Genomic DNA, 8,628 nt, shown 5'->3' on the forward strand with positions numbered 1-8,628 from the left:
AATAGAACTGAAATGGAAATGACTCCTTTTCTACTATTAATTATTTCATCCATTAAAATTATATAGTACTTCAATTGTTACATGTGGTTTCAATTTGCTTTATATAGGTATGTAACTGGGTGGTCTCTCATGAAATTGCAATCAGGAAGAGCTACAGTCATCTGCTAGTTCAACTGGGGCTAAAAGATCTTCCAAATCTCACTCGCACCATTGTTGACAGGCCTCAGTTCCTAACAGCTTGTCGGTCAGAGGCTTCCCTCAGTTCCACCTCAGTGGGCTGCTCCACAGGACAGCTCATAACATGGAAGCCAGCTTCCCCCAGAGCAAGCGACCCAAAGAGGAAGGGAAGAGGAGGGGAGGGGAAGAGGACGGGAGTGGGAGATGGAGAAGAACCCAAGACAGAAGTCTCAGTCTTTTTATGACCTGACTTTGGAAAGGACATTTCAACACTTCTGCCATATTCTATATATTAGATGCCAGTCACTAAAGCCAGCCCATACTCAAGGCATGGGGGTGGGAGGTGGGGTGGATTAACTTCTACCTTTTGAGAGTAGGAGTATCAATGAATTTGTGGACATATTTTTGAAACCACCACAGCAGAGCTATATAAAATGTTAACTAGTATTACAGTTCTGATGTTTTTATCAAATCTACCATGGATATATAATACTTGAAGACATTAATTTCATTTTGTTGTTCTCTTATATCTTCCCTTTTCTCTTTCCGCCATTCATTCCACCAGTTAGCTGGTTGACCACTCATTGCCTCTAGAAACTTACATGATTTAAACAAAGCGGAACTGGCCTACAAGTATTCCTCATTTTTCCTTTGCAGAAACCTTATCCCTTAAAATACTGAAATGTCCATAGACACTAAACAGAGGAGAGTTATCTGTGGGTATCAACAAAATATTTAGGGGGAGAATACAAGAGGTAAAAAAAAGAAAAAAAGAAAAGAAAAGGAAGGCTCTGGGGAGGTCTGAGAAACACTGGAACTTGCATCAAGCTCTCTGACCCACCTTGAAGGGCAAGAGATGTCAGAGAGAGGTGTGGCTGTGTTTACCTGTAAGATGGGTTGCCTCACAAAAGATTCTCAGAGCACTGGTGTGGCAGAGGAAGCTGAGAGAGCCTCTAGATTCAAAGAGCCAAGTAGACAAAGATAGTGACATGTATGAAAAATGACCAAGAATACTCCTTTTCCTATGACTGCCACCCCATTGTCCCTATGCAGTAGTCCTACATAATCTGCGATCCCCAGTGGATGCCCAAAACTGGGGACAGTACCAAACCCTACATATATTATGTTTTTCCTATACATAATACCTACGATAAAGTTTAATTTATAACTTAGACTCAGTAAGATATTAACTACAATATTAAATAGAACAATTATAATAATATACTGTAATAAAATTTATGTGAATGTTGTCTCTCTCTCAAATACCTTATTCTGTACTCACCCTTCTTCCTGTGCTGATGTGAGATGATACGATGCCTTCATGATGAATAAAGTGAGGTAAAAAGCACAGGCATTGTGATGTAGCATGAGGCTACTACTGACCTTCTGACCATAAGTAACAGGCATTTTACGGCTTCTCCAAACTGTCAGCATCACTGTTCCTGCATTTTGGGGCCATTATTAAGTTTAATAAGTATTACTTGAACACAAGCTCTGCGACACCATCACAGTTGATCTGACAACCAAGATGGCGGCTACTACATGACTAACAGGCAGGAGTGTCTACAGCTGTGAAGACAATGCACAAGGGGGTGATTCACATCCTGGGTGAGACATCACGAGACCTTATCACACTTCTCAGGACGATGGGAAATTTAAAACATATGAATTGTTTATTTCTGGAATTTCCCACTTAACATTTTTGAACCATGGTTGACCACTGGTAACTTCACCTGCAGAAAGCAAAACTGAAAGTAAGGAGGAACTACTATATAAAAATATACAATTTGGTCCAGGGAAATTGAGGCCTAGAGTCAAAAATTGAGTTGTAGAAAAATTTTAAATGCTACTTTCTTCACACTTGAGTTGTGACTGAGACCCAATAGCTACACACACTCTTATAGTACTGAGTCCTGGTCAGCCCTGGTGACAGGACTCTCATGTGAATGATCTCAGCTGAACTTCACTGAAGCCCCTCACAGATGAAGCAGCAGGCTTAACCAGATTGCAAGACTTGCCCAAACTCATACAGCTGGTAAGAGGCAGGACCAGGATTCAAACCTGACTTCAACTCCAAGAACTAGAACTAGGAGCATAATGCTTCTTAAATATGCAGCTCTCATCCGTGAGAACTTCTGAAGGCCAAAGCAAATGTCCAATAAAAGTGACCTTGCACAAACATGGAGAGAAACTAGATGGTACTTCTTAGCTGACAATTCGTTAAAATGATACAGTATCTACAATTTTGTATCCTGATTAACATAGCATATGTTTTCTCCTTTCTTTAAGAACTCTTCATCTACGGCCATGCCACCCTGAACAAGCCCAATCCCATCTGATCTCAGAAGCTAAGCAGGGTTGAGCCTGGTTAGTACTTAGATGGGAGACCACCTAGGAAGACCAGGTGCTGTAGGCATAAAAAATTAAAAAATAAGGGATTGTAAGCTGACAAGGTCCTTGCAATCTGTGAGGTCAACCAAGGCTTGCCTTGCCTAAAAAAACAAAAAAACAAAAAAACAAAAAACAAACAAAAAAAAAACCTCTTCAGATATATGTTAGCAAATCAAGGTTAATGAGGTTCGAAACAAACAAAATAATTTCTTGACTTAGCCAGAAAATAAAATGAATTTGAATACTTTGATTCCCAGGAACATTTTTATATGTAGCCAATTGCATTCAGTTCTGTTTAGCTCAACAAATATTTATTGAATGCCTGATAGATGAGAGATAACAAGAGTTTATAAGATGCTGCCCCTGACTTCAACAAGGAACTGAAATTTTAGTTGAAAAGGAAAATTTTAATACACCAGTTAAATAATAATGCAAAGCACTGCATAATGAAGAATCCAGAGGAGTTGTGCAGACCATAATGGTCTTAAGAGTTCAGGGGTAAAAAGACCCGGTGAGGTTTGAGTGGAGGGCAAATGAGATGGCCGTCATCTTACAAATGTAGAACTGTAGACACAATTACAAACCAGCTTCTCAGGCTACATGTCTATCTGGGACCATTCGGCAAATCTATTATTCCCCGGTTCCTTGAAGAAGTACACAGGTGATAGAGTCACAAGAATCAGCACAGCTCTTTAGTATGTGACTGCAGACATGGTGGCAGTGGCAGATTATCATTTAATTTCTTCTTGTTTAAATTCCTTCCATTAATTGGCACATACAAATTATACATGAAAAACTGGATTGTGATGAACAAACAGTTAAACCAAGCATTCATGTTGAAAATACACAGAAAGATACACAACTGTTACAGATTCCATCAGGTCAGTTTTCCTTAACAAGTAGTTTAAACATATAGTCTATTCTGAGCTCGGAATGATTTCAAGTCTACCTTAAAATTATGAAAAAGGTATTTTAATGTGTTTAAACTAGCTGAAAAGAAATATTAAAAAAAATTTTTGAAAGCAAAGATCAGTGTAGAAGCTTTAAACTGAAAGATGAATTTTTTCAGGACAAGAACTGAACAAACATTATATTTGATTAACTATGATAGTTACTGTCACATCAATTAAACTAAAACCACATCATATATAATATGAGTATCAATAGAAGCAGAAATAATATGCACTTCACATGTTATCATTTTTCTTCAGCCTTCTCAGCTTCCCGGAATTGTTGGAGTCAAATATTGGGTCTAGGACACAACCCGAGCTACCGGCAGTGTTGATAATCCTTGTGCAATATCCATAAGATTTTCCCCGCTTCACATCCTTTAAGAATTCTAATTTCTATGATGTTAAAAGTATTTTACACTGTGACCTTTAGCATCAAGTCTTGGCCTTAGCAAATGAAAAATTATGCCATTTCATAATGTCTAAAAATGCAACATGAACATAATAGTAATGAATCTTGTTTAAAATCATTGAGTAATTATTATGAATTTCTTTTACACAGTCTTATCACCCAAAAGTCACAGCACAAGAATAATAAGATCACCCAGAGACTCAGTAGCCAAAGAGACAACTATAAACTGGATTTTACTTACAGTGTTCATCTATTTCTAATATTGTAAATGTTCAGTTTTTTGTTTTGTTTTGTTTTGTTTTGTTTTGTTTTATGTTAGAAGGACTATTGGAGAGACATCTGAATGGCTAAGAAAAGAGATTCAGTACTTGGTTAAGCCATTAGCTCTGAAATGAGCAACACCCCCATTACATCCAGAGTGCCGCCCCTACCTTTACTTCTACATCCATTCGGAAGCTGCAACTCCTTGATGCACTAATGCAGAAAGGAGGGCAACAAACTATTTATTATAGAAAATACTATTCTTATAAAACTCAAAGTTACAGCATGGCTTTAGAGAACATAGATTCACCCATACCATAAAATATTTATTGTGTTTTATTTCTATTTTACACTTAGAATTTTATAGACTGTAAGACACTCTACAGAATAAGCCACCTGGTGCCCAGAGATATAAAAAAAGGCAGAAGCAGAGAGGTGACATATTAGGACTGTTTTGTCATGCTGCATGTGTCATAAGAAAGCAAGGACTGCTTTAATTACTAGTCATTTGAATTTCTGATAGATATTATGGCAAAATTTAAATCTTGTTAATTTACTTTGGCAGCTTGACAACGAGCTCATTTACAATCCTTTGAGGGAATTGCAAATTTCTCATGCTTCAATTTGAGGTGAGGTGGCATTAGTCATACAAAAGCATGTGGTGGAATTCAGGGCTAAACCTTAGTCAGAACATATTTTTAACCCATCGGAAACCTAAGTCATGATTTTTAATGTTTGGATGAAATAGTACAGGGAAAAATATTGGTTATGAGCATATAAAAATTCAAACATGGTCCAACACTGATATTTATAACTTTTTTAATCTAAAATTTTATCATTGAAATATTTTTATAAAACTATAAAATAAATGCTCTTATCTTGACTCCTCCAAAATCTTCCAAAATTCCTTTAACTAATATTTTGAGCAGTATAATTTAAAAAAAAAGAAAAAAACTTAGCTTTTTCAATCTTAGAAGATAAACATTATAAACACAGGAAATTTCCCTTCCTTCGTTTTGTCTCCATCCACACCCCTAGTTCAGTGCTATCAGCATGTGGATTGCTGAATGAACTCTATTTCTCAGGAGTGGGTGAGAAGTGGGGCCCAGGCCAAGTTAGAGGGAAAAAAAAGTGTGAAAAGATTCAAAGATGTATTTTGTGGATGCTTTGAGAACAATGAAGCCTTTTCATTCATAGAAGAGATTTCGAATTTCCAACTTGTTGTTTTAGAATCTTCACACAGGCTAAATATCAAAAGAGCCTTGAGTGAATATTTATAAAGCGTGGATATTAATCTCAAGGGAAAAAAAATTCAAAGCAAAAGATGTTTTAGATTTTTCTTTTTTTAAAATGTAAATTTATCTTTTTTCTGGCTTTTATGTCCCTGAACGGTCCTTTGTATATCAGTACCCAATTCTTTCCTCAAAAGTCAATAAAGCAAAATTTCATAGAATGATAAAGTAGGTAGTAAATTTAGGATGATCATATTTCCACCTCAAAGTTTTGGGGAAGCATACGGAAATCAGCCCATTAAACCTAGTAAGACCAGTGGAAGAATAAGCTTGATACCTAAACACATGCTGGAACTAGATATTTACTCTCTGATGGGAATGTTTTCAACTTTATCACCACTCTCTCTGGTTTCTAGACACATCTTGATGCAGGTAAATGTCTGCATATGCTCTACATTATTCAAAATCGACAACCTGAAAATGCTGCCAGCATACAGGAAGAAATATGTATTGGTTCATTACTTCTAGTCATTTCTTCTTCTGAATCTCTGATCTCAGAGGACTTTCAGCTAACAGTAGAAGGCAAAGCTGAAGAAAGTACTGACCTTATCTTTTTAATAAGTAACTGAAAAGCAAGTGCAGATGCAATTAAATAATAAGTTTTCATTATTCAGACATTAATATTCTCACATGATTAACTTGAAATATGCAAAGTTTAAATTCAATCTGCCATCTTGGTGATTTATTATAGGTCTGAGGGTGCCTTATACTTTAAGTTTTTGATTTAACAGAAGTAGTTATCCAACTGCCACCTCATTTCTTTGATGCGGTAAACGCTCTGGCCTGAAGACTCAGCCCTGCTTCTCTCTCTTACTCCTGACATTGGCAATGTCCTTGCCATAGGCATCTTTCTTCTTCTCACTGAGCATCAGTGGCAACTGGAGATTGCACCACTGTGGAATATGAAAGAGTCAACTAGTTGCTATTTGGATGGACACTCAATTCCTCAGCAACCTAGACCCATGAAATGATTTCCCCAATACCCCATGGCAGCTGTGAATCAAGGAATGAACGCTACCTCACTAATGAGGACAGCAGCGCAGCTACCTTTGCTCTCCGATGTGGATCTGTAACAAAAACAAAACAAAACAAAACAAAACAAAAGAAACAAAACAATTCTTATGAGGAGACTGCAAAAAGCCCCTGAAAAAATGTAAACAGAGTACTAATAAATTTAAGAGTTGTTATTTATTAAGCCAGGCATTGTTCTAACCCCTTTGATGGATTAAAGCGTTTTAATCCACAAAGCAATGCTGCGAAAGAGAACCTATCCTTACCTCCATTCCATATATGAGGAGAGCAGAGCACTGAAGACTTAGGTAATGTGTCCAGGCAGTTGCGGCTAATAAGATAGCTTCAGTAGTCTAGATTCGAACACAGCTCTGGCTCCAGATCCCATGCTCTGAAACACTATGTATACTACCTTTCTATGATTGGCCTTATACAAATATATATTTTTAAAATGTAAGTCATATATTGTCATTGTTTCCCAAACCCTAAACAAGGACACATGCCTAGTTAAGCGCTTTTTAAAAATTTATTTCTGAATTTACTTGAACGAAAATTAGTTTAGTTATATTTTTTAAAACCATAAAATTAAGTTTGGTTATATGATTAATAACTCACCTTAACTTGAAAAGAATGAATTTATATGAAAAACTGGAATGTTTGGTTGCCAAAGTCACCATGAAGCCACAAATTATAAATTAAAATGTATGTCAGCAACATAGCCCTAAATTTTGTTCATAGATGACTTTCTTGCCTTTTTCTGAAAAAAAAAAAAAAGAAAGAAAGAAAGAAAAAGGTCAAGTGATCACTAATCCCCATTTACTAAGTTTAAAGTATCTCAATGTGTTTGTACTCTTTCCCTTGGACTCCATTAAGTTTTAACCTCTTTGTTGTCTGTCATTTGCCTTTGGTTCAGTTACTTAATAGGTATAATCCTTAGTACATGCAGGGTTGTGGATAACTTTGAGATAAATGGTGTGAAGGGCTCAGATGATATCTGCATATAATAAACTGCAGTTACTATCAATGTTGTCATTTTCATTATTAATAATACTTCTCTCTAGAGGACGTGTTGGCTTTGTCTGCCTGATTTGTCTTCATCCTTGCATCTCCTGGTATGTGCACCTCCCACTCTCTTCCTCTGAGAGAGTCTTCCCAGCTCCATTGGGGTTTGGTGGGGTTGTCAGTCACAGTGCTCACCCATACTGGCTACGAGAGTGGGCTATGACTTGTGATGGTCTAGTTAGAGACTTACCTGGAATTACCAGATTGGAAGCAAAATTCTTCTTTTATTTTTGAATTAAAAGCTCTAAGAATGTAAATACCAGAGCTGTCTAGGGTCACGTTCATGTGATGAACCTGTAAAGGAGCCAGAGGGACTCTGAAGCCAATCCATGTGCAGCTAAGCAAAAGAAAAATGTTCTGGATTCAGCTTGATCCTTATCTTTCTGGGTCCAGTGATCACTAATGCCCCATTTATATTTAGTTTTCAGAAACTTGCAATTGAAAAACTCCTAACAAAATACATTATTCATTCACTCATTCATTTTTTTTCATGCATTTGTCAGATGTTTATTAGATGTCTACCACATGTTGGATTTAAATGGAAAATTATATATCCTGTCCTTGATAGTTATGAGAAACTTGACTAATTAGGTTTCAGAGGAATTTTTCTAGGTCTGTTTAAATTTTTTAAAAGTCCTAGTCTTTAGAGATGGTCTATGACTTTCTGAAGCAGGGCTTTGAGCCTTGACTCTATGCTGAAAGCTGGACACTAAGAGCTGGGTTACCATATCCCTCATTTTTAAAAAATCTGAGCCCAAAAGTAATTTATATTATTTTTTAGAATATAGAAGTACAGGGAAACACAAATAAAAAAATAAAAACTATCCACAGACAAACCACCAAGAAGTAACCTCTATTAATATATTGGTATATCTCTTTCCAGTAAGACCTCATTTCATGAGCAAATTCATGTGTCTGTACGTTGAAATTATTTTGGCCCATCAAAATATTCTATTCATTTTTTCCCCTCTTCTGTCACAACTAAATTACATGGCTGCTTAGGGTATAATAAAGATGCTTCAACTAGATAATCAGAGTAACATTTAGCTGTGCCTTCTCATTAGGGGCACAA

At 36.5% G+C, this 8,628-nt stretch overlaps 1 pseudogene; it reads left to right on the forward strand.

The window, feature by feature from the left end:
* The first annotated feature begins 2,474 nt into the window (after nucleotides 1–2,474).
* Nucleotides 2,475–2,593, forward strand: LOC120592346 (uncharacterized; annotated as a pseudogene).
* The last annotated feature ends 6,035 nt before the right edge of the window (nucleotides 2,594–8,628 follow it).

This window comes from Pteropus medius, unplaced genomic scaffold (assembly GCF_902729225.1).
Source record: "Pteropus medius unplaced genomic scaffold, Ma_sr-lr_union100, whole genome shotgun sequence".
Classification (NCBI taxonomy): Eukaryota; Metazoa; Chordata; class Mammalia; order Chiroptera; family Pteropodidae; genus Pteropus; species Pteropus medius.